The 26,309-nt window shown below is 47.0% G+C and overlaps 1 protein-coding gene across 2 annotated transcripts in view; it reads left to right on the top strand.

Moving 5' to 3' along the window:
• Window positions 1-9,496: 9,496 nt before the first annotated feature.
• STON2 (stonin 2) overlaps window positions 9,497-26,309 on the top strand; it is a 129,606-nt gene continuing 112,793 nt past the window's right edge. Inside the window, exon 1 of one of the 2 annotated variants that reach the window (XM_084891462.1) lies at window positions 9,497-9,653. The gene's annotated coding sequence lies outside the window, so the exon portion shown is untranslated. The remainder of the gene's footprint in view (window positions 9,654-26,309) is intronic. The other variant, XM_084891460.1, reaches the window with a different exon arrangement.

The raw sequence follows: 26,309 nt of genomic DNA on the forward strand, positions 1-26,309 counted from the left end.
CCTGCACATCCCCCATTGGGGATGTGCCTGCAACCAAGGCACATGCCCTTGACCGGAATCGAACCTGGGTCCACAGGCTGATGCTCTATCCACTGAGCCAAACCGGCTAGGGCTCGAACTGTTTTTAATCTATGAAACACCCCCTGCTCTGCTCGGCTGGCCAGCCTGGGGGGCGCATGCCTGCCGTGCCTCTTGTTCGGTGCATCCCCGCCTCCCCCAGCCCGCCAGCTTCCCTCCGGGGGCTCGGGGGCGTGGGGACCTGAGAGCTCTCCTCGCTCCATCCAGACAGTCTCCGATTCCAGCGTTGTTTTTCCTGGGAAATCATGCGATTGCTCCATCGTTAGGAAAAGAAAAACAACAAAAGGGAGTCGGTTCTCGTGTGATGGCCATGGAAGCTGCAGATGCGGGGTGTTTCTGTGCCAGCTGGCCAGGAGAAGGCCTGGGGGGAGGGCGGGGCGGGTCCCCCGCGTCTGGGCGTCAGCCTCGCTGATGAGCCTCAGACCGCTTACACTTCAGGTCCACCGCTTGTCGTTAGCCTCGCTGATGAGCCTCAGACCGCTTACACTTCAGGTCCACCGCTTGTCGTTATCCTCGCCTCATTCCGGTTCCCGGAATGAGGCGAGGATAACGACAAGCGGTGGACCTGAAGTGTAAGCGGTGTGTGCTTTTCAGGGGCCTCGGATTCCTCCAACAATAGAACTGTTTTGTTTGATTTTTTTTTTTAAAGCCCCTTTCATTCCCTTAAACATTAATTGAGCATTTTCTAAATGCCAGGCATTGTAGTCTTATCTCCTGGAATCACTGAAGTTTCCCCTGGAGGCTGCTGGTCCTAGCCTCACTTTGTGGGTGATAAAACCGGCTCCTCCCAGTGATTTGGTTCCGAGGCCAAACAGCTGTTGAATGACGGAATCGGGATCCGGACTGAGCCTGTCCCAGGTCCAAACCTACTCTCATCGCTTCTCCCACCCCAGGGGACCACGCTCTCTCCAGTGGAAGATGGCCTTGTTGTTCTTGGTGTGTTTTCCCTCCTCATCTCCCTCAATCCTCCACTAATGTTTTTCATCTGAGAGGGAGGGAGGCCATCAGTCCCGGGGTGAACTCCAGTTCTATGTTTGTCTGCGAACCATGAGAGTTTAAGATCATCCCCTGCACTTTTGGTTGCCTTCCATCGAAGACACATTTGCCGGGAACTATACCAATGAGGAAAAGGCAAGGAGTCCTATCTGAGGGACCGGTGAGTGAGAGAAAGAATCTTGGCCCATGGCAGTGAAGAACAGGCCACTAGTAGTAGTAGTAGTAGTAGTAATAATAATAATAATAATAATAATAGGGAATATTTGTTATCAAATACCTGATATGTGCCAAGCACAGTGCTGAGGTCTTCATAGCCACCTCCTCCTTCATCGCTCACCAAAACCTCTGATGCAGTATATTATTTATTATCCCCACTTTATAAATGTGGGTTCGGGGCTCAGACAGGGACCCAGGATAGTGGGGTTAGGGGTGTTCCAATGGAGCCTTTTTATCTTGGGATATTGTTTCCCTTTCCTCTTCTTTTGTTTTCTTATCTGTCAAGTGGACTAATAGAAATAACTCATTTTGCAGAAACCGGTTTGGCTCAATGGATAGAGCGTCAGCTTGGGGACTGAAGGGACCTGGGTTCGATTCCGGTCAAGGGCATGTACCTTGGTTGCGGTCATATCCCCAGTAGGGGGTGTGCAAGAGGCAGCTGATCGATGACTCTCTCTCATCGATGTTTCTAACTCTCTCTCTCCCTTCCTCTCTGTAAAAAATCAATAAAATATATTTTAAAAAATAAAATAAAATAAAAAGAAATAACTCATTTATATGTATAATTGTGTAGATTAAAAGGATTCTCTGGCACTTGATCTCATTTGAATCTCACTGCAACCTGGTCAAGGTAAGATAACGCATCTTCCAACCAGATCACCTGTGGTTTCTCAACACTGTGTTCCCAGGGTGTGACCTCTTCCCAAGCTGGTTACACCCCCAGTTCCGCCACCAATGGTCTCTGTCACACAGGCATGCCCACCCCTCATCTTCACAGCTGACGGCTGGTCAGGAGAGCGTGATGTCACCGCATGGGTCAGTGGAAGGAGAGGAAGGACCTCAACCAGAAGAGCTTGCTGGCGTTGTGGAGCGAAGGGCTGGAAAGCTTGGGGGGGCGGGGGAGGAGAAGGGAATAGGGGTGCTGGGGTAACTGCACAGAGTAAAGGACTTCTGCCCAGGTATGCTCAGCTGCTCCTGGCTCTGTGCTTCCCGGGAACCTTCTGCACATCTAAGCCACACTCGGTAGAACAATTCCTGAGCCTCCTCACAAGGCTCTGAGCTGCTCAGTGACCGTGTCTTTCTTTCTTTTCCTTTTCTTTTTTTAAAAAAAATATATATTTTATTGATTTTTCACAGGGAGGAAGGAAGAGGGATAGAGAGTTAGAAACATATATGAGAGAGAAACATCAATCAGCTGCCTCCTGCACACCCCCTATTGGGGATGTGCCCTCAACCAAGGTACATGCCCTTGACAGGAATCAAACCTGGGACCTTTCAGCCCCAAGGCCAATGCTCTATCCACTGATCCAAACCGGTTTTGGCCTGTGTCTTTCTTTTTACCCACAAAATGTGCTTTTGACAACAAATGAGTCTTGCTCCTGGTAGGGCAGGCGGGGGTGGAGGGGGAGTGGAGGGGGGGGTGGGTAGGGGCGCACCACATTACAGAGAACATTTAGAATGCCATTACCTTCTACCAATTTCGAGTTCAATGAAAGGTCATGGGAGGGAAAGATCAACATAAACGGGGGTGGGGGGTGGACTGAAGAAATTGATGACATTAAGAGGATTGAGTTGGAAACAGGAAATCTAAATAAAGATTCTTCAGCATCAGTTCAGCATCTGATCAGCAAGATCTCCCACTTGGAAGCGCATGTGATGTGTGAGAGGGGATGTTGGAGGGGAGGCGAGAAGGATCCAGGTCCTGGCAGGGAATATCTCTTGTTCCTTCCTTTCAGCCTGGACCATCTTCGGGAGATTAAAAATGGCGGCAGAGTAGGGGGATGCTGCATGGACATGCTTTCAGGAGCAAGCTGGAATTGCAACTGAAATATGGAAAGGCGTCCTGAATAATCAATGGAAAATTCATAAGAGAGAACCCTGATAACCAAGGACCCCAAGGACCGAAGATGGAGACTGAAGATAGAGACTGGTAGGAGGGGCAGAGGTGTGAACCGGGCTGGCCGGGCACCCACAGACAGCAACTGACATCTGGAGAGATATCTCAGCTTGGGTGGGGGAGGGGGTGGGGGGTTGCCATTGAGTATTCTGGGATCTAATCTCGATGCTGGGCTCCCCAGCAGAGAGTACCAAACTGAGGAGGGTACCCACATAACATCTAGCTGTGAAAAGCAGTGGGGTGCTGTCTGCCAGGGAGTGGCAGCTGAAAGCTTGGGCACCCTCTTAAAGGGCCAATACATAAAAATTCCCTGTGCAGCCACAAACACACACACACACACACACACACCCCGTCCCCTTGTGCTCTGGCAGAAGGAGGGTAAAGTGGACTGGAGTTGTGAGGGCAGAATCTAGGACTGGGTACTTGGGGGATAGAGCTCAGAGGGCAGACACCCCAAGTTTCCTGGACTGAGTCACTTCCTCACACAGTGGAGGCCGTCTTTCCCTGCCTGGGGAGAAGACAGAGGACACACCCTATTGGAAAACACCTAGTCTGGAGGCCACTTAAGAGATTAAAAGTAACAATTAGCCAAAACCGGTTTGGCTCAGTGGATAGAGCGTCAGCCTGTGGACTGAAGGGTTCTGGGTTCAATTCTGGTCAAGGGCATGTACCTTGGTTGAGGGCACATCCCCAGTAGGGGGTGTGCAAGAGGCAGCTGATCGATGATTCTCTCTCATCAATGTTTCTAATTCTCTATCCCTCTCTCTTCCTCTCTGTAAAAAATCAAATATATATTTGATTTTTTACAGAGAGGAAGAGAGAGGGATAGATATATATTTTTAAAGTAACAATTAGCCTCCAGGTAGAAGCAACTGCCCCTCCCGGTTGAAAAAAACCTCCCCAATCACCTAAGAATGATTGCCTAGAGGCCATTTGAGTTGGAATCCTATTAGTCTGTAGACGGAGGTGGTCTCCAGAGGCTTTCAGGGGTCCTCAAACTTTTTAAAGTGGGGGCCAGATCACGGTCCCTCAGAGAGCTGGAGGGCCGGACTATAAGAACTACTAATCCCTACTGTAACACCTTGGCTGCGCTCACTGCCCAAAAAACCTGGCGGGCAGGATCAGACTCCCCTGGGGGCTGCATGTGGCCCGCGGGCCGTAGTTTGAAGACCCCTGCTTTAAGTCTTAGCCTGAAACAATTAATCAGAAACAGCTTTTAACACTCTCCTGCACTAGTAATTGAGAGGTATAGAGGATTTACCTAATACACAGTCACAAACCCAAATAGATAACCAAAATGAGGAAACAAAGAAACAATCTCCTTATGAAAGAACTAGTGAATTCTCCAGGAGAAGAGATAAATGAAGCAGAGATAAAAAATTTATTGGAAACACAGTTCAGAGTAATTGTGTTAAAAATGCTCAACAGTATGAAAAAAGATATAGTAACTATGAAAAAAGAACAGTCTGAGATAAAGAATGACATAACACAAATAAAGAACACATTGAAAGGAATACACAGCAGATTAGGGAAAGCTGAGGCAAATCAGTGAATTAGAAGACAGAGTTGAAAATATTACTCAATCAGAGAACCAAAAAGAAAAAAAACAATTAAAAACCAGGAGGACAGTTTAAGGGAGCTGTGGGACAATGTGAAACATAACACTATTCAAGTAGTAGGTGCAGAAAGGGAAGAAAAAATAGAGGTGTTTGAAGAAATAATGGCAGAAAGGTGTTTGAGGAAATAATGGCAAAAAACTTCCCTAACCTGGTAAAGGAAAAAGTCACAGATGTTCAGGAGGCACAGAGAACCCCAAACAAGAAGAACTCAAACAGGCCCATGCCCAGACACATCATATCGATAATTAAAACACCAAAAATTAAAGACAAAGAGAGAATCTTAAAGGCAGCAAGAGAAAAGAAAACTGTTACCTACAAAGGAGTCCCCATAAGGCTGACACCTGATTTCTCATCAGAAACTCTACAGGCCAGAAGGGAATGGCATTAAGTACTCAAGGTAATGGAAAGCAAGGATCTGAGACCGATATTACTATATTCAGCAAGGCTTTCATTCAAAATAGACGGTCAAATAAAGAGCTGCCCAGACAAAAAAAAAAAAGGGCTAAAGGAGTTCATCACCACCAAGCCAGGATTACAAGAAATGCTAAAGGGATTGCTGTAAGAGATTGCTAAGTAGAAGAAACAGAGAGAGAAACCTAGCCATACAGAATTAAAATGGCTATAAATAAGTACCTCTCAACAATAACCCTAAATGTAAATGCATTAAATGCTCCAATCAAAAGGTGTAGAGTAGCTGAATGGATACAAAAACATGACCCAACTATATGCTGTGTACAAGAGACCCACCTCAAAACAAAAGACACACAGAGGATGAAAGTAAAGGGATGGAAAAAATTTTCCATGCAAATGAAAGACAAAACAAGCTGGAGTAGCAATAAAATAGACTTTAGAAGTGCCATGCTAAGCAAAATAACCCAGTTGGAGAAAGATAAATATCATATGATCTCACTCATTTGTGAAATATAATGAACAACATAAAGTGATGAGCAAAAATAGGGCCAGAGGGGAGGGAAATATACTAGAATATAAAAGAAGTAATCCTGTTATTTGCAGATTTTTAATATTTCCTACAACTTTTGTGAAATCATACTATATTAGTACAGTTTTGATAATCTATCCTATATCATAAAAGCCTAATATGCAAATTGTCTGCTAAACCAGGTGTTAAACCATGGTTGGGGTTGGCCAACCAACCACCCACGGCCCCTTCCTCCAGCTGGCGGTAGCAGGTGGCCAGGGGAAGGGAGGCCCAGGGAGGCCCCCCAAGGCTGAAAGCTGCCACTAGGGACCCTACCCATGCACAAATTTTGTGTACTGGGCCTCTAATATATATATAAAATCCTAATATGCAAATAGATCGGACGACAGAGCAACCAAAAAAACAAGCAACCAAATAAGCAGTCACTATGGTGTGCGCTGACCAACAGGGGGTATGCACAGAACATGGCAGGCATTGGCATCAGGCAGCAGAGTGCAGATCATTCTGGGCATTGGCTGTAGTGGGATGGTGGAGCAGGTGAGTGAGTGCCCCAGACCAAGGCAGGGCACCAGTCGCTGTCATTGGGGTGAGCCTCTGGTGATTACTGAAAATTCTTTGCTCTCGTGCTCCACACTCACAATTGCTTTGGTGCTGGCTCCTCTTGCTCCTGCTGCTGGTGCTCAGCACTGGTCCTGCTGTCGGCAGGTGTGAGTAGCAGCTGCTGGCCCTGATGGCTCCTGAGGGCTTCTCTACCTCCCACTGCTCCTGAGGGGTGATTGGGGCAGCAGCCACTGCTCACACCCGCTGCTGGCTACAGCCCCATTTGCTCCACACTGTCAGTAAGTGAAAGCTGTCAGCATGTGGGAGCAGCAGCAGCAGGAGCAGGGCTCCCAGAAGACAGGGGGCCAGGGGTCGAGGAGGGAGGGGCCCGATGGAGGCTCAGAGGATGGGCAGAGACTCACCCCTGTGTCTACCGCAGCCTCGAAGCCTGCAGTTCCTTTCAAGATGCACAAATTCATGCACTGGGCCCTTAGTATTATTATACTTAAAATCCTTTTATTCTTGAAATATTAATGTTTATTGCATGTACTATTGTTATATGTAAGATCATTTTTCTTGAATAATTGGTGCTTATTGCATGTAACATTATCATATTTAAAATAGTTTTGCCTTGAGATATTAATGTTCATTGCATGTGAAAAATATTTTGAAATAATAGGATACTGAAACATAAAAAAAAAATAAAAATAAAAAAGACCAACCCTTTGGATGTTGGCCAACATTGTCTGCAATCCTTTCTCTTTCCAGAATTCCACAGAGTGCTGGGTCCATAAATATTTGTGGAATGGGAGCACCTTGCCATAAAGACAAAAGTAAACACTGCATTATTGACAGAAGTTCATTAAGAGTTCATAGAAAGGAGAAGGGTGGGAGCTGTGAGATCTTATTGAAGAATTTCTAGTGGATTTAGATTTGAGCTGGCCATAAAGACATAGACTGTCCCGTTCCCATGCCCTGCAGTGTTTTTTCAAGCTGCCAGTGAAGACAACTTCTAAGTCAGCAAAAGATACACTATAGGTAAAGTAGCCACTAGCCACACTTGACTATTTAAATGTAAATACAATTTAAAATTCAGTTCTTCACTAACCACATTGGAGTGGCTAATAGCCACATGGGCTTGGGGCTTCCATATTGAATAGTTCAGTTAAAGACAATTTCCATCACCACAGACTCTTTAATGGGACAATGCAAATCTAAGGAGTAAATCCCCCTCTGGGGTGCTGAAGATGGGAGCTTGAGGGGGGCAGAGGGGATGGAAGGCAACTGTTAAATATTTTTTTTAATAGATTTTTCTGTTCCTCTACACTTTCATACTTTTAGCTACTACTCTTTGGGATTTAACTGTGTCCTTCAATGACAGTTTCCATACTCTCAGAATGTAGGATGTGTATATTTTTTACATTTTTTGGATTGATTTTAGAGAGAGATGAAGAGAGGGAGAGAGGGAGGGAGGAGAGAGAGAGAGAGAGAGAGAGAGAGAGAGAGAGAGAGAGAGAGAGAGAGAGAGAGAGATTTGTTGTTTCACTCATTTATGCAATCATTGGTTGATTCTTGTATGTCCCTGACTGGAGGTGGAACTTGAAACCTTGGCGTATGGGGATAATGCTCTAACCAACTGAGCTACCTGGCCAGGGCACCACCATAATTCAAGAGGTAGGGGGAAGACCTATAGGAAAGTGGTTACATACTTGCTTTCAAGATATTAGTGCAACCAAAGTCAACTATGAACTGTGCTATTTATTTCTACTCACTGTCTACCTAGGTGTTTAGTGAGGCGGGTAACAGAGTTCCGGTGGCACCCTGTTTGATAATGGTTGGTTTTATTCTTTAGAAAGGTTCAAGGCAGGTGGGAGAAAATGCCAGGAGGAATAAAGACTATGGGAAAAGAAACGGAAGGTGTTAATAGTTTTAATTCCCGATAATCCCTCTCCACAGTATGGAGTGACCCAGTGTGTCTTCCAGATGGAAAAAATCTCTCCATCCTCAGAACTGACATTGCCTGTCCACACTTTTTCCTGGACATGTGGACCTCCTTAGGACAGCTGTTTCCCGTATTTCTGAACGAATACACGTAAAACACTTTGAAAAGTGCCCACAAATAACATGCACCATAGAAACAGTAGGTTTGTTGTTACTATCATCATCATTATCCAGCCTCCTTTCCCCAGCAAGGTATAATAAGTTCCTTGTAAATTAAGAGAATCATCTTTCTTTTTTACTGCTAAAAATTTGCAAACGTGATGAGGACCTTGGGAGAAGCCACTTTGCAAGCCAAGGTTGGACCACATACAAATTGTGTGTAAATAAGAAGAGGAGTGACAATCAGTAGATGATGACTGAAGAATTTGGATCAAATCAGATTTTCTATTACCAAATTAGCGATATGTTTTCAAAGTAGTGCCGGGGAGTGAATTTCACCGTAGTATCAATTATTCTCATTTTTTTGGTGATGCAAATGCAACCTCTCTAATACTGAAATTAGGGTCTACGATAAATGCAAAAATTACTGGATTGATTCTCTCAGAAACTACTCATTCCCAAATAATGTCTAAATTACACATCACTGCTGGTTTGAAAGGAAAGTGCTACAATTCGCTTTTGCTGTAGCACATGTACCACCGAACCTATTTGAAATAAATTTCTTCTGCTTAAAAAAAAAAAAAAAAGTGTGTCATAGTCCGACCTGAGTCCCCAAACCCAATCTGGTACCCACTGTTTACAATCTGGTAGCCCCACTCCTGCACCCAGTATATAGTCCCAGGATCAAAATGAGCAGGTGGTCAAAACCCCAGGTAGGAGTGAAGCCGGAGGAGCAATGATCCCCGCGGTCCAGCATTGGCGGGGGCTCTGGGGCACACTCCCTGGCGATCCCCACCCCCGACCTCCCCAGGCTACTCGCAGGGACGCTTCTCGCCCCTCCTGTGCCGGAGGGGCAGCCCCACGCGGCACGAAGGGGCCCGATCGCGGGCTCGGCGTCTGGATGGAGAGGCGCTGGCAGCCGGGATGCCAGGTTCGGCGCCAGGGCGCGGGGAGGAGGTGAGGGCGGCGCGGGGCACCACCCACCGCTCCCGGACGCCCAATCAGAGCGCGGGGAGGAGGTGGGGGCTTTGCGGGGCACCACCCACCGCTCCCGGACGCCCAATCAGAGCTTGGCTCGGGAGCGCTCGGCGGCCAATGAGGAGCGGCGGGAACGGCGCCAGGACCGCGAGCCAGCGGCGGCGCTGCGATCCGAGCGAGCGAGCTCGGTGGGAGCCGAGCGCCGGGAGGGGATCCCGGGCCAGCGCGGCCGGTTCGCTGCGGCCACCTTCCGCCGACACCCGGGAGCCTGCGGGCGGCGGCGTCACCGGTAACCGCGCCGCGCCCCGCGGAGGGAGGGGAGCGTGCGGGTGCGGGGGCCCTCGCAGGTGGAGTGGGCAGGGGGCGGGTCGGCCGCGAGGTCCTAGCGCCGCGGCTCCCCGGGCCCCTCGCACCCGGGACCGCCTCGGCAGGTGCCCCCGGGTCCCAGGGGGCGCGACATCCCCACGCGCCGCGGGCGTCCGGAGGGGGCGGCGGGGAGGGGAGGTGGGCGGAGGCGGGCGGGGTGCGGGAGGAAGAGCCCTGCGACCCCCGCATTCACGCTCAGTTTGCCAGACAGCGTCTCCCCCGCCGCCTGGGTCCCGGGACGGCTTCGTGGTCCCTCCCGGGGAGGCGGCAACAGGTGTCTCCGGAGACGGTGCCCCCACCCCTCCCGGGATCCGGCGTTGGCGGGCCTCCCCAGCTTCGGGGTGTCCCGAGGCGGGACCCCAGCCAGGACTCTCAGGCGCGCTGCCCGCTGGACAGCGCCCAGCGGCCGCCTGGACCCGCGGACCCCGCGTTTGGATGGAGTTTCCTCCGCGCGCTGCCAAGCCATTACCCCGCCGCCCGCCGCTGGCTGGCCGAGGAGTGGACGATGAGAGTGTGTTTACGATGAGTGAGTGTACAGCTTGTGCGTGTGTGTGTGTGTGTGTTTGTGTACAGTGTGTCTGTGTACAGTGTGTGTACAGTGTGTCTGTGTACAGTGTGTGTACAGTGTGTGTGAGTGTACAGTGTGTGTGTGTGTGTGTGTGTGTGTGTGTCTGGCTGAGATGCAGAGTTGAAGATGGGAGTGTGTTTATGAGTGAGTGTACAGCGTGTGCGTGAGTGTGTGTGTGTGTGTGTGTGTGTGTCTGGCTGGGATGAAGGGTTGAAGATGGGAGTGTGTTAATGACTGACTGTACTGTGTGTGTGTGTGCGCGTCTGGGATGAAGAGTTAAAGATGGGAGTGTGTTTATGAGTGACTGAGTGTACTGTGTGTGTGTGTGTGTGTGTGTGTGTATGTGTCAGCCCTTACTAAGAAGGGCCTGCGGGCTGTAAGTGAATCATTACCTGTGGTTTTGGGCAGCTACTGGGCCCTGCCTGTCTCTTCATGTCCGTCAATGCCCTCTGTGCCTCATTCTCCTACACTGTGAGGTGGCAGTCATGACTGCACCCACATGATAGCGTCTGTTCTGAGGGTTATTACAGGAGGCAGTACCTGAAATACTTGGGGCACTGTGCTTAAGTACTCAGTTACTGCTGGCTCTTAGCTACTATATGGAGTGGATGGTCTTTTAGAGCGTAAACCAGAGGTGTCTACACTGGCCTAGCAACCATTTGGAGCTCCAAATAGCGTTCTGCACTTGAAGGGGAAACATGCTACGTATTAATGTTACTGATGGCATCACTGAAGGGCAATGTATCCCATGAGGACTCCATTGGAATGGTGCGAGTTAAATGGAATCCAACTCCCGGTCTTAGAGAACCCTTGAAAAAAAATGGGTATGAACGTTGTGTGAAGAGAATATTATGGTTCTTTGTTGAATGCTTGTCTTTTATTAGTGTGGTTGATTTTGGCAAAAATTTTGAAGGTTCTTATAGTTTGTCCTCCTCCCTTACACAAACAAGTAAGAGAGAAAGAGAGAGAGAGAGAGAGAGAGAGAGAGAGAGAGAGAGAGAGAGAGAGCGCGAGAGCGCAAAGCCTAACCACAAAACAAAACTCCAGCAGCTCCTGGAAGTCTGAATTGCAGTTGCCACTGTAGGCGGTTTTCACATGCCTGACCTGGGTGGTCTGGTTCAGTTCTTTGCCACTGTGTCACTTTCCTTTTCTTATTTATTTAATCTGAAGAGTCAGAAAAACATTTGATGCCACTCATTTTTCTTTTTAAAATATCAAGATGTAACCAACTCTTTTGGAATTCTGAGCCCTCTGCAGCTTAACTTCCTACCCTGTCACAAACCCAAAGGACCTTCCTTCACAAAGCTTCCTGGGGCCATTGCAAGTGGGACTCTCCTTGCCTTGTCACACCACAGTACCCCCATAACTTGAGGGAAAGGCACAGACAAAAATGCCCCAGTTCTCCTAGGGTTTCCTGGGCCTTTCCCAGGAGCCTTAAGAATAGCTGCATCTTCTCAGAGAAAGTGATTATCTTCTCAGGGGGCAGGAAACCCACTTCCAGATGCAGATTTTGCAAGTGTCAAAGGAATTCATCAGCTCTTTCAGTTGTTGACACAGAGACTTTTACTCTCTCTACTAGAGTGGGAGGATCTGAAAGCTTCCTGGGGGAGGTGGGAGTGTGGGGGGCAGGGGAAGATTGCTCAGGTCGTTCTAGATCTGCATCTGGTGAGAGCTCTGTCTCTGTGGCTGATGGGGGTGGGGGTGAGGGACCTGGGCAAGTTTGCTTTTCTGAGCCAGTCTCCCATTCTGTGAAATGAGGACTCAGTTTCTTTTGTCTTTTTCTTTCTCTCTTTTCTTTCTCTCTTTTCTTCTTTCTCTCTCTCTCTCTCTCTCTCTCTCTCTCTCTCTCTCTCTCTCTCTCTCTCTCTTTCTTTCTTTTTTCATTTCTTTCCTTCCTCCCCTTCCTTCCTTCCTTCCTTCCTTCCTTCCTTCCTTCCTTCCTTCCTTCCTTCCTTCCTTCCTTCCTTCCTTCTTTCCTTCCTTCCTTCTGAAGAGTTGTCCTAATGAATGGAAAGGCCCTAATGTAGATCCAGGGACAGTTACAGGTCTGTAGCATCCAGAGGAGGTCCTACAGGTAGGAGTGATCTTTTGTACCTGGGAAATACAAAGATATTTGATTGAGGGGCTAAAACCTGAACTGAGTATAGAATGCTGAGCCAATCTCTTGTGCAGGCAGGAGGGGGGTGGGATTGGAAAGAAGGGTAGAGCCAAGGAGAGGAGACGTTCCAGACCAAGAGGATATAGGAGATCAAAAGTACTCTAATAGTTTAGGCCGAATAGCGGCCCCCAAATCTCAGTGGCTTACAACAGCCAAGGTTCATTTCTCACTTACACTGGGTGTCCAGTGTACGTCAGTTGTGGTTCTGCTTTTGATCTTTCTTCATTCTGGACCCACTGAGGCTAACAAAATAGCTTCTTTCTAGGATAATCTGAATTTCACTTATGGGAAAGGGAAGAAAGAAAACATGACCAAACAAATAGGGCACTTTGAGTCTGTCCAGACATCACTTTAGCTCTCATGCTATTGGCCAAATAAGGCACATGGCCAAGCTTATAGTCAGTGGCCTGAAAAAATATAATCCCCCTGCAGACAGGTGTGGCCAAGGAGGAAGGGAAGTGCAGAAGGAAACATAGCTGGGGAGTGGCCCAGAGGCAGATGACCGAAGGCCTGGGTCAGTGTCAGGGGTTCAGACTGTATCCTATGAGCAGGGAGCAGCCACTGGGGGGTTTTAAGTTAGGGTTTGACATCAAATTTAAAAAAAATATATTTTTTATTAATTTTTTACAGAGAGGAAGGGAGAGGGATAGAGAGCTAGAAACATTGATGAGAGAGAAACATCGACCAGCTAACTCCTGCATACCTCCTACTGGGGATGTGCCTGCAACCAAGGTACTTGTCCTTGACCAGAATCGAACCCGGAACCCTTCAGTCCACAGGTCGACGCTCTATCCACTGAGCCAAACCAGTTTCGGCTGACATCAGATTTTAAGGCCAAGTGTAAGCAGAAGATGCTGAGGGCCTGACCTAACACAGCAGCCTCAGATCTCACTCACGGTCTGATCTACCACTTGACTTGACGTTCCACTACTAGAAAGTGATTTGGTTGGCACTTGAGTGGTTTGTCTTGTTTACAAGTCCTCTCCTAAAATGCACACATTCTCTCATCTTAAAGTAATCCTATATAACAAAAGCATAGTATGCGAATTATCCCCTGCACCGGGAGTTGTCTGGGAGTTCGACCAGGGGTCCAGGCTGGCCAGGGGAAGGGAGGGAGACCCTGGCAGTGGCAGGCAGCCACTAGGGACCCTACCAGTGCATGGATTTTGTGCACTGGTCCTCTAGTTATTTGATAAGGTTATCTAAAGCAGCTGTTCTCAAACTTCAGCTGCATCAGAATCATCTGGAGGGCTTGAGAAAACACGTATGCCTGGGCCTCACCCCAGAGTTCCACATCTGGAGAGGGGCCTGGGAACAAGCATTGCTGGGCATGCTCAGGTGATGCTGATACTGCTGGTCCAAAGGCCACACTTTGAAGACCACGGAATAAAAGGGTAAATTGAGACATGGTGGAGCGAGAGACCTGAACAGAGGGCCTTGTGGAAGGGAAAAATCTGGAAGGTCTCTGCAATCTCCACGGGCACATTTGCTGGGGGCTGACTCCAGCTGGAGCAGTGGGGCCTGTAAGAGTGACAGTCTCTAGGTGCACATTGAATTGCAAATGCAATTCTCAGCTCGAGGAGATGAAACATCTCAGATGAAACAGCAGGACTTTATAGACTTTGAGTACAAGGAGAGGAGAGTGCAGCTTTTATCCCCTCCCTTTGTCATTCTGCCCAACTCCCCATTCTGTCATAGACACACACCCTCTTCGCCTGGCTCCGACCTCTCATTCAAGCCTGTCAGTGTAGTCCAATCCTGGACTACAGACCAAGAAAGTCAGACCAAGAAAATTCTCACTTCACTTGAGGTCACCTTTGTAATGAAACCTGTGTATCATGTGATCATGCAAATTGTAATAATCCTTCCCCTCACATCCCCCCCACACACCCCATGAGAAACCAAAATCGGCCTTGGTTTGGCTTACACCAGTGGGTGGGTGGAGCAAGTCACAACAATTCTCTTAACTGTGACTCACCACTTCTGTAATGAGAGAGCATTCCAAGAATGGACATTAAGGACAAAATATGTTGGTGTGTATATTATGACACAAGAAACAAAACATAGTGAGGGTTTGTTTTCTCCTTACCATGTTTTTCTCAATCCTGGAAGTGGCCAAAGTTTGAACTCTACTAGGGTCCAGCTAATCAGCGATATGCCTGCCCTGCAGACACCATTTGAATGCATGAAATAGTTTCAGGGTCAACATTATTTTGAGTGCTAGCTAGCAGGTTACAATGTTTGTTTCAAGTTGGGATGAGTGTAAATTGGTCCATTGGGGTGTGGATAGAATACACTAGGAATTCTACACGTTAGATTTGCATAAAATAAGACATATTCCAAGCTATAAAATGAAGTCAGTGAGATTTGAAAAGACCCTTGTCTTGATTGAGATCTGACAGGAAGATGGCACCTTAAAGGTGTGCTCTTGGAGACAGGAAAATCCCCTAGGATTCTGTGTGCCGCCAGAGGTGGGTGCGGAGGCTTGGAACCAACACCACCGTCCTAGAGGCTTGAGGCCAAGGCCGTGGATCAGATCTGCCCATTTTCCTCTGGGTAATTTTGCATGATTTTTCCTCACCTCATGCAGTCTGGGCCTTAGTGGTACCTTCTCTCGGTCAATTCTGCAGTGAACTGCCATGGTTCCTTCCATCTCAGATCTCCAGGAAACTTGGTCTGAAATTTGGAAAGATATACTAGACAGGAGTGAGAGCCTGTGAGGGAAAGGACTGACACTAGCCCAGAGGGGTTTAAAATGCTGAACATATTCATCAGAAAGTGTTACAGCCCAACTGGTGTGGCTCACTGGTTGAGTGTCAACCTAAGAACCAGGAGTTCACGGTTTGATTCCCAGTCAGGGTACATGTCTGGGCTGTGGGCTAGATCCCTGGCAGGGGACAGCCGATCAATGATTCTCTCTCATCATTGATGTTTCTATCTCTCTCTCCCTCTCCCTTCCTCTCTGAAATAGTGAAAAACATTAAAAAAAAAAAAAAAAAAGGTGTTACAATTTCTGTTGGGTAACATTTATCTGGCGATTTGATATGTAAGGAATATACATATCAAATCGGCAGATAAACAGTATCCTCTCTATATGTTTATATAGAATAAACTAGAGATCTGGTGCACAAAATTTGTGCACGGGGTGGGGGGATCCGTAGGCCCAGATTGCACCCTCTCCAATCTGGGACCTCTTGTGGAATTTCCAACTGCCGGTTAAGGCTGGATCCTGGGGATTGGGCCTAAACTGCAGTCAGACATCCCTTTAACAATCCTGGACTGATAGCTTCTAATTGCTCACCTGCCTGCCTGCCTGATCGCCCCTCACTGTCACTGCGTGCTGGCCTGATCACTCTTAACTGCACCCCCTTGTTGGCCTGGTCACTCCTAACTGCCCTCTCCTGCTGGCCTGGTTGCCCCCAACTGCCACTCCTGCCAGCCTGGTCACCCCTCACGGCCCCCTCACTAGCCTGGTTGTACCACGCAGCCTGCTTGTTCAGTCCTTTGGTCATCCCTCACTAACCGCCCCCTGCCAGCCTGGTTGTAGGTAGCCATCTTGTGAGGGTGTGAGGGTTAATTTGCTTATTACCTCTTTATTATATAGGATGTATATTTTTCCATTTCTAGCCATTTCAGGAGGAAGGTTTCCAGTGCTAGTGTTGTCTTTCTGACTTAGAAACAGAACTGTATAGACAGGTAATAGAAGGGCAGGATTGAAAACTCAAAGTCCCTTGAGTTTTTGTTCATTGTGTACACCTCTGTCACTCCAGCTGACCCCTCAATTAATGTGGACTTGTGCTCCCAGGCGGCCTCACTAACAGGTGAGAGGTGATCATTGTCCTTTGTGACACATAGTCACAATGAGGAATGTGAAGTTACTTTGCAGACTGTTAATGGCCCAGGAAAATCTTCGGAAGGTGGCTTCATGCAAAGGGCTATCTCTGGGTGCAAGGCTCCGAGGAGAAGGCTGTGAGGAATTCAGAGAAGTGTAATGCTTAGTCTTCTGATGCAGCCTCTAATCTGAGAGAAAAAGGTCATAATATTTATGCAGATAAGGAGCAGTTAAATAGCAATGTGGCCAACAGTTGGCAAATAATCAAAGGGCACGGCACTCTATTATGGATTCAGAGATGGGGCCTCTTTCTTAGATTGGGCTGGGCTGGCAAGGTTCGTGGAGGTGCAGTCACACTGGATTGGAGGGAAGAGTAAGATTTAGATGGGACATAGGGTTGTAGAAAATGGTCCTAAATTTACTGTGGCTCTGATGGTCAGCACAGGCTTGTTCCAGGTCTGTGAGGGGACAGCTGGAAGGAAGGATGGGGTCAAGGAGAAGGGAAGTCTGAGCTTCCCCCACTCCTACCCAATTGTGTGTGTGTGTGTGTGTGTGTGTGTGTGTGTGTGTGTGTGTGTTTTACAAAGAGGAAGGGAGAGGGATAGAGAGCTAGAAACATCGATGAGAGAGAAACATTGACCAGCTGCCTCCTGCACACCCCTTACGGGATGTGCCCGCAACCAAAGCACATGTCCTTGACCAGAATCGAACCTGGGACCTTTCAGTCCGCAGGCCGACACTCTATCCACTGAGCCAAACTGGCTTCAGCTCCAATTGGTTTCTTATTAGAGAGGAATAGCGGGGGGGGGGGGGGGGGGGGAGAGAATAAAATAGAGAGATATGTGAGAGAGACACATCGATTGCCTCTCCTATGTGCCCTGCCTGCAGCATCAAACCTGAGAACCTGGGCATCAAACCTGAGAACCTTCGGTGCATAGGTAATGCTCTTAACTACTGAGCACAGGGCATGTCTGAACTTCTTAAAGTCTTTCTTTCGTGACTGCCATCTGACCATCTAATTGGCATATTCTGCCTGCTTGCCTCACCTCCTGACCAATGAAGCCACTGAGTGATGCATTGGCAGATGAGTAACCCTGGACTCTCATTCAACCTTCTTCACATGTTCCTTTTATTAATAGGAGTGCACTTTGGAACTAATGGCGTCAGACCTCTTTGTAAATAAAATCCAATCCCACCATAAACCCTGTCAGCCTGGCAGGCGGTAGGCCTCTTTCCACTTGCAAAATGACCTGGGAAGGTCAGGCACCTGGTTCAAAGCCATGCAGGAAGCACACCATCGGCATCCCACCTCTCCTGACATTTGGTGATGCCCAGCCTAAGAGGCTTCACGGTCTCCATAGGGAGGGTGCGCTGAGAACTTGGGGCCCCTCGATTCTAGTTAGGATTTTCTCCCTTTATGTTAGACCCCACGGAGGCCCTCCACTTTAGGTCCAAAAGGTCCTCCTTACTTTTCATTTGCAGGGGAGATAATTACACCTGTCCCTTCAGGCTCAGCCCTGGCGCCCCTTGAAAGAAGGTCCCATTTTGGTGCTGTGGGTCTGTGCCAGCACACCATCTGAGTGAAAAGGTATTGGCAGCCCTTTTATGCCAAATGTCAGTTAACATAGAAGGGCTATCAGTAGCTTTCCGTCGACCTGAACTTGGAAGTGAGACACTAGACTCTACCAGCTTGATAGAATCACTCCATTGGTTGCCTTCTTTTTGAAGTTAGCTAATTACCTACAAAAAAAAAAAAAAAAAAGTGAGATTAAAACATGTTATTTCATCCTGCCAGTGTGGCTCAGTAGTTGAGCATGGACCTATGAACCAGGAGGTCACGGTTTGCACCTAGCTGGGCACATGCCTGGGTTGAGGGCTCGATCCCCAGATGAGGGCATGCAGGAAGCAGCCAGGCAATGATTTTCTCTCATCATTAAAGTTTCTCTCTCTCCCTCTCCCTTCTTCTCTGAAATAATATATAATATATATATATATATATATATATTATATATAATATCCTATATTATATATTACCTCTTTATTATATATAAAGGAATTCCCACCCCCAACTCACCGCCTTTTTAGATGATACTTTATTAAAAAAAAAAAAAAAAAAAAGGCAAGGCAGAAGAAATGGGGCAAGGAAGAAAGGAAGTGTGCACCAATAGCCCTGCTGATGGTATGAACTGACAGCCAAAGCAGGACAGTTTCCCCTCCACCAGGACCTTTATTATTATCCTATATAATAAAGAGGTAATATGCTAAGTGTCCATTCCTCCATTCAACCAATAAAAGCGTGATATGCTGATGATATGCTAAGGCCACTCAACCGCTTGCTATGATGTGCACTGACCACCAGGGGACAGAGAGTAGATTGGTCGACCAGTCATCATGACATGCACTGACCACCAGAGGGCAGACGCTCTGATTGGTAGGTTAGCAAGCATGCTGCTGGGGTCTGGCAGATGGATTGGGACTGAATGAGAAGGGCCAGACATGCCTGGAGTCCTTCCATGGTCCCTCCCCAGCTGGCTAACTTCCCATGTCCCTCCCCAACCCTGATCATGCACCAGTAGGGTTCCTCAGCCTGGCTTGCACCCTCTTGCAATCCGGGACCCCCCAGGAGATGTCAGAGAGCCCGTTCTGGCCCAATCCCACAGGCCAGACTGAGGGACCCCATGAATTTGTGCACTGGGCCTCTAGTATGTATATATATATATATATATATATATATATATATATATATATATATATATTTAAATAAGGAAAACATTTTATTTCTCTGCTTTAGAAATGGATTCTACTTATCTATCTTTCCTGAATTGAGCTTTGAAAAGGGAAAAGCTGTAATGTCATGGTTAAGCAAAAAGGACGGTGAGCTTATTGAATTATACATTGTTTAAATGTTGTCCATTGTGCCCACCCATGACCATCAACAATCCAGTTTTACTTGTGTATTTTCCCGCTATTGTCAAACATAAAATATTAATTTTTTCTACATTATTCTTTGTCTCCCTACATTTCCCTCAACTTTAAACACTGAACAGTTGAGGGTGTGAACAATTTTATTACTGAAATTATCAGTCACTATGAACGGCAACCATTCATCCAGGATTACTATTGGGTTGGCAACTAAGTAATTGCGGATTTTAAAAAAAATCAAAGACAATTTTTTCATGGAACTAAATAACTTTATTCTGTAATGTATTGCCCATTTTGATCAATGACCTTTTGCCATCTTTCAGGCAGCATCATAATCCCACGTTCAAAAAACTTCTGGTTTTTATTAGCAAAAAACTGAATCAGGTACGATTTGACATCATCATCATTATTGAAATTTTTACCATTCAAGGAGTTTTGTAAAGATCGAAACAAAAAGTAATCAGATGGTGCAAGGTCAGGACTATATGGTGGATGTGCCAAAACATCCCAACCAAGCTCCATTAATTTTTGCCGAGTGACCAAAGATGTGTGTGGCCTTGCATTGTCATGATGGAATACAACACCTTTTCGATTTGTCAATTCGGGCCGCTTTTCTTCAACTGCATTGTTTAATTTCGTTAGTTGTTCAATGTAGACATCAGAATTGATCGTTCGGTTGGGTGGTAAGAGTTCAAAGTAGACAATTCCTTTGTAATCCCACCAAACTGATAACAAAACCTTCTTTTGATGAATATCAGCTTTTGATGTTGTTTGAGTTGGTTCACCTGGCCTGCTCCACGATCTTTTCCGCTTGATATTGTTGTAAACAACCCATTTTTCATCGCCAGTTATCAGTCGTTTTAAAAATGGATCATTTTCATTACGTTTCTTTAGCAAATCGCAGCTGCTAATGCGTTGCGTTAACTGTGATTCTTTCAGTTCGTGAGGAACCCATGTATCGAGTTTTTGAACATAGCCAAGTTGTTTTAAGTGATTTTCAATGCATGTATGTGATACATGAAGCTTCTCTGCAATCTCACGTGTTGTACTGTGACAGTCCGAATTGATTATTGCTTTGATTAGGGCGTCATCAACTTCAACTGGACGACCAGAGCGTTTTTCATCTTTGAGTGAAAAATCACCAGAACGAAATTTGGCAAACCAATTTTGACACTGCCGTTCTTTTAAGGCTTCTTCACCATAAACAGCACATAACTTTTTATGAGCTTGCGATGCGTTTTTCCCTTTGCGGAAATAAAAAAGCAAAATATGATGAAAATGTTCCTTTTGATTTTCCATTTTTTAACGAACGCCAAACGAAAACTACAAAACAGATCAAAAAACTTTTTTTACTGATTAACAGCTGAATAGCCAACTATCAAATAACAAAATGTGTTTTACATTTGTACTACGTCTGCAAACCTAAAAATTCAACTGAAGCAATATATGTGTGAAACCCGCAATTACTTAGCTGCCGACCCAATATATTCCAGGTCCTCTCTACTACATTATCTCACTTAATGTCCACCTCAGCTCTGTAAGACTAGCATCTCACTTAACAAAGGAGACAGAGGCTGGACTTTACGTAATTTGTCAAAGTTTGTAGTAGACCTGGGCTTTGAAACCCTCTTCCAACCTCTTAGCTCTGTGTCCTGTACCTGTTAACTGCAGGAAAAGTGCTCTAAAGCGTGCACGGACTCTCTGCCCACTCGGGCCACACCAGTGAGGTCCTGGTGGAGGGAAAACTGTCCTGCTTTGGCTGTCAGTTCACACCATCAGCAGGGCTGTTGGTGCACACTTCCTTCTCTTCCTTGGCCTAACTCTTCCGTCTTGCCTTTTTTATTTTTTATTTTTATTTTTAAAGTATCATCTAAAAAGGCAGTGAGTTGGGGGTGGGAATTCATTTGCATAGACCCCACATGTCTCAGTCACTCACCAGCAGCCTAATTGGCATGTGGGGGCCGTGTCCTCTGCAGCAGCCTCTCCAGCTGTGCCATCCAGCACACCCCAGGGCCCAGGCGCTCACGTGCTCTGCTGCTGGTTGGTGTTCAGTTCCCGATCCATGAGCAGGCCATGGGGAAGCAGCTCCAGGGAATCAGAGTCACTTACTGTCAATGTTAGACTGGACTGGGAGGCTTGGCTGGTCCCAGCACAGTGCCCACGGGGCCGGGGGCTTTGATCACCTGTCATCTGGCTGCCCCTTTCCTGTGAAGAGGACAGAGAATGTCCATGCAGTCTTGGCTGGGCTCCTGGCAGGCGAGGGTCCTGGCCATAGGAAAGGAAGATGATATCTTAGGTTCATTTGTTCACTTAAGGGCGAAGTATGTCTCATGGACGGAGCACAAGGAATGGTTAAGATCTCGACTCAGGAGCCAGACTGTCGGGGTTGGAATTGTGTGGTCTTGGGCATTATTTAACCTCCCTGTGCCTCAGTTTCTTTACCTAAATAAATGGAAAATAATAGTACCTACTTCATAGGGATAGATTGTCCCACAAAGGGAGGGCCTACCCACCCACCACAGCGCCTCCAGCTGGGTGGCCTAGGCCTCCCTCTTTGGGGCAATTGATTGCAGAGCCCCCTCATCAATCGCCCCATAGAGGGTGACCTGGGCCTTCCTCTATGGAGGGATCGTGGGGTGATGGCAGGCCCCCTGATCAATCACATTGCCACCCCCCTTGGCTGGCCTGGCACCAGTGCGTGTCATAGCATGGTCCTCTGGAAGGTCATCCAGACAGTTGTTCTGCTGTTCTGTTATTTGGTTGATTTGCATATTATGCTTTTATTATTATAGATTACAGGTGACATTCAATATTATATTCATTTAAGGTGCACAGCATAGTGGTTAGACATTAATGTAAGTTACAAAGTCCAATGCCCACCTGGCACTATACATAGTTATTAACAATATGTGGGGATTTACCATTTTAAAGAATCATATGGCAAAAACATTTGTAAACTGCCTTTTTATGCCCAGCCGGTATAGCTCAGTGGTTGAGTGTTGACCTATGAATCAGGAGGTCACCATTCTATCCCCGTCAGGGCTCATGCCTGGATTGTGGGCCTGATCCCCAGTATGGGTGTGTGTGGGAGGTGTGTGTGATTGTGGGCCTGATCCCCAGTATGGGTGTGAGAGAGAATCAGTGATTCTCTCTCATCATTGATGTTTCTATCTCTCCCTTTCCCTCCCTCTCTGAAATATATATATTTAAAAACCTGCCTTTTTTTAAATGGACATGAGGAAAACAGGAGGAAGAGGGAAGTCCAGGATGACTTGCTATTTTTGACCAGGGCTACAGGGAGGGTAGAGCTGCCATCATCTTGGGAGGGGAAGGATTCCGGTGGAGCCATCTTTGGGGAGGGAGAGTCGTGGTCCATGTTTGGATGCGGTAATTATGAGAGACCTAATGGATGATGAAGAAGGTGCTCAGTGGGCAGCCGGGGAGCCAGGTGGGAAGTCAGGGCTAGAAGCATCCCCACGGTGGCCTTCTCCATAGTCTGCCCCTCTCAGTGATCCACAGCCGTGAAGGAAGGAAAGCAGACGGAGAAGCAGAGGAGTCCTGGGCTGGACCAGGGCACTTAGCTCCTGTGGAAAAGTCAAGCCAGGTCTAGGTTGTTCGCGCTTTGCGGGTGTGAAATGAAGTGTGGAGCTGTCGGAGCTGATCTTTGGATAGCTATCATTGGACCTCTCTAATGTTTAGACTTCAGGCAAGAGACCCGGATCAGATACCACTTGACCTCTTCCTAGCTCCGTGACCTTGGACAAGCTACTTACACTCTGAGACTCAGTTTCCTTATCTTGAGGTGGGAATTGGTAATAAAAATGCCCATTTCAGAGGTTTGCGGGCTTGGGGAGAGCAGCTGTGCTCATCCTAGGATGCTGTTCTTGTCTTATCGCTGTGAAGTCCCCACGGCCCTTGTCAGTGTCTGCGAAGGGAGGAGCGGTGACAGCTCACACATTCTCAAGCCCTTTGAATTTTCCCTGAACTGGGAACCACATTTTAATTCAGCCCACACTGCTACTACTGTTTTCCTTCTTTTTATTAAAAATAAAGGACAGAGGTCGAGGAGATACTGTAATAAATTCCACACACATACGCCAGCTACTTGCACTTCCTCTATAATAGAAACTCGACATCCAGGGATCAAGTCTGGCCCCTGTGTGTGGCGATTGGGACATGAATCATAGATGCACAAGCTTTCAGAGACCTTAAAGCTGAAATGCAGAAAAAATGGGTACCCCTGGCAATGATCATGGCCCCATATTACATACACCATGATGCGCCAGGTAAGAAGGGCCTTATCTTTTCTAATAAACTAACCCCTTGGTCGGCTTGCGAGCCACATTTGGCTCTTTGGCCCCTTGAGTGTGGCTCATCCACAAAATACCATGGCCCAGGAGAGTCTATTTGAAGAAGTGGCGTTAGAAGAAGTTTAAAAAATTTGGCTCTCCAAAGAAATTTCAATCGTTGTACTGTTGATATTTGGCTCTGTTGACTGAGGAGTTTGCCGACCACTGAAATAACCGATCCTCCCCTACTGCTTTAAATTTGCTTGGAAAATGTATCTAAGACAGTTGTTTCACTGAGCAAATAATATGCTTTTGAGTTTGTTGTTTTTTTTGTTTTGTTTTGTTTTGTTTTTTTAAATAAAATTCCTCTCTCTCAAAGCTAAAGAAGAATCCAGAAATATGGACACTCAAATTCTGAAGTCTGTTTTCTCAATTCTCTAATTAGTACGTCTGCCGTGTTTGCATTTATGGTTTCAGTGCTTTGAATTTGTGGCTTTTCTGTTTTGCAAGAGTTACTGTCAGGGAGACGTCTATCAAGAGAAACACGACTATTCGTGGTGGCAGGGCCAACTATATGTAACGGTGTGGTTGGTTTCCCAATCCCTGCGGGGATTGTTGGGGAGCCGTCTGCAGACGGCGGTGGTGATGTGAGGACTGAAAGCAAACTTGAGCAGACAAATGAATAGGAAGGCGCTTCCAGTGAGTTTTTCTGGTCTTTCGGGTAGAGGAAGTAAAGAGAGCTGGGCATAAACTGTGGGAAATTTCCATCAACGGGGGAAAAACAATAGACTAATCCTCAACCCGGAGTGAGAGCCCAGGGAGTTACAAGGTCAAAGGATCCTGTCCCATGTGTCTGTGGGGACAGCCTCCCCCGTCTCCACACCAAAGGAACGCCTCACCCTGGAACAATGGCAGTGTCCCTGGGAAGCTGAAAAGGTACATACAAAGGGAATTTTTAGAAATCAAATCATTTCAAAAGCACACCAGTGGTTGTGCTTGTCTGTATTTTCCAAGTTTCCTTAGTGAGAGTGTATTACCTTTCATAATTCAAATATATATGCAAATACTATTAGAAAAATAAATTTAAAAGAAGGAAATACACTTAGGCATGTGGGGATGGGTGACTTGTCATCCTTTAAAGGTGCTGAGTGGCTCACATTTTAAAAAAATAAACTGAGGATTATTTTGTCCTACAAGGCATAACACTCCCTAACATATCTGCTCTCTAAATTTACAATCTATAAAGAAGTACCCAGTGTCAACAGTGCCTGTCACCCATCAAAACCCAGGGCCCTGCTTGGCCTGCATGGCTCAGTAGTTGAGCATCAACCTATGAACCAGGAGGTCATAGTTCGATTCCTGGTCAGGGCACATGCCTGGGTTGTGGGCTTCATCCCCAGAGAAACATTTCATCACTGATGTTTCTCTCTCTCCCTCTCCCTCTCCCTCTCCCTCTCCCTCTCCCTCTCCCTCTCCCTCTCCCTCTCCCTCTCCCTCTCCCTCTCCCTCTCCCTCTCCCTCTCCCTCTCTCCCTTCTCTCTGAAATCAATAAAAATATATTGCAAAAAAACCCAACAAAAACCCAGGACCCCGCTGCTCTATGAAAACAGAGTAAACCCTCAGTCAACACATGCTTATTTGAGGCTCACACTGTGCCAAGCCCACCCAGCAAGTCCCTGTTCCTGGCCGTTGTCCCTGGCAGTCGGAGACACCCGCGTGCCCTGCCTTCGGTCAGCAGTCACGAACTCGGGATGTTTCTTGCTTGCGAGGGGCTGGCTGCACAGCTGCAGCCCTGAGGCCCGCAGTGGTGCTGCAGTGTCTGGCTGGGGTGCTTGGGTTGTATGATTGTGAGTGTTTTGTTGGGAGAGGATGGCGGACGGATTCTTAGAAAAGGGAAGGAGATATCCTCCGCAGTCCCGAAAACGGAAATGGGGAATTATCAGCTCAGGGTCAGCAGAAGCCACAGTGCCTGGCTTCCTTCAGCTCCGCTCCTCTGGGATGGCTCTGTTTTGTTTTGAAAGGCCTGAAAGTGACAGGAGCTACATAAATTGTTCTAGGGGGCGGAAGCTTTCAGCAGGGAGCCCAGAGGTCCCCAGGGGATTGATTCACGGAGAGAAAGGCATCTGCGAAGCACTTAAAATGATTGTAAATACTGTTGCATGTATGTGTGTTTTCCCAAAGAAGAGGTCTCTGGCTTAAATTATATCTAAAGAATCCAGAGATTCATACATGTTAAATTAATATTCAGAACCAGTTCTACCCGGCTGAGGTGGCTCAGTGGTTAAATGTAGACCTATGCACCAGGAGGTTATGGCACATACATGCCTGGGTTTTGGGCTTGACCCCCAGTAGGGGGCGTGCAGGAGGCAGCCAATCTATGATTCTCTCTGATCATTGATGTTTCTCTCTCTCCCTTGCCCTCTCTGAAATCAGTTATATATATATATATATATATATATATATATATATATATATATATATATATATATATATATTTTTTTTTTTTTTTAAATAACTAGCCCTAGACAGTTTGGCTCAGTGGATAAAGTAATGGCCTGTGGACTGAAGGGTCCCAGGTTTGATTCTGGTCAAGGGGACGTACCTCAGTTGCAGGCTTGATCCCCAGCCCTGGTCGGCCAGCACATGCAGAGGCAACCAATCAATGTTTCTCTCTCTCTGTCTCTCCCTCTCCCCTCCACTCTAAAAATCAAGGGACAAATATCTTCAGGTAAGAATAAACAAACAAACAAACAAACAAACAAAGAACTAGTTCTGGGGGAGGTATTCAAATTGGAGTTGTGCACCTAGGC

Source organism: Pipistrellus hanaki, assembly GCF_964339955.1.
Source record: "Pipistrellus hanaki genome assembly, chromosome: 1".
NCBI lineage: Eukaryota > Metazoa > Chordata > Mammalia > Chiroptera > Vespertilionidae > Pipistrellus > Pipistrellus hanaki.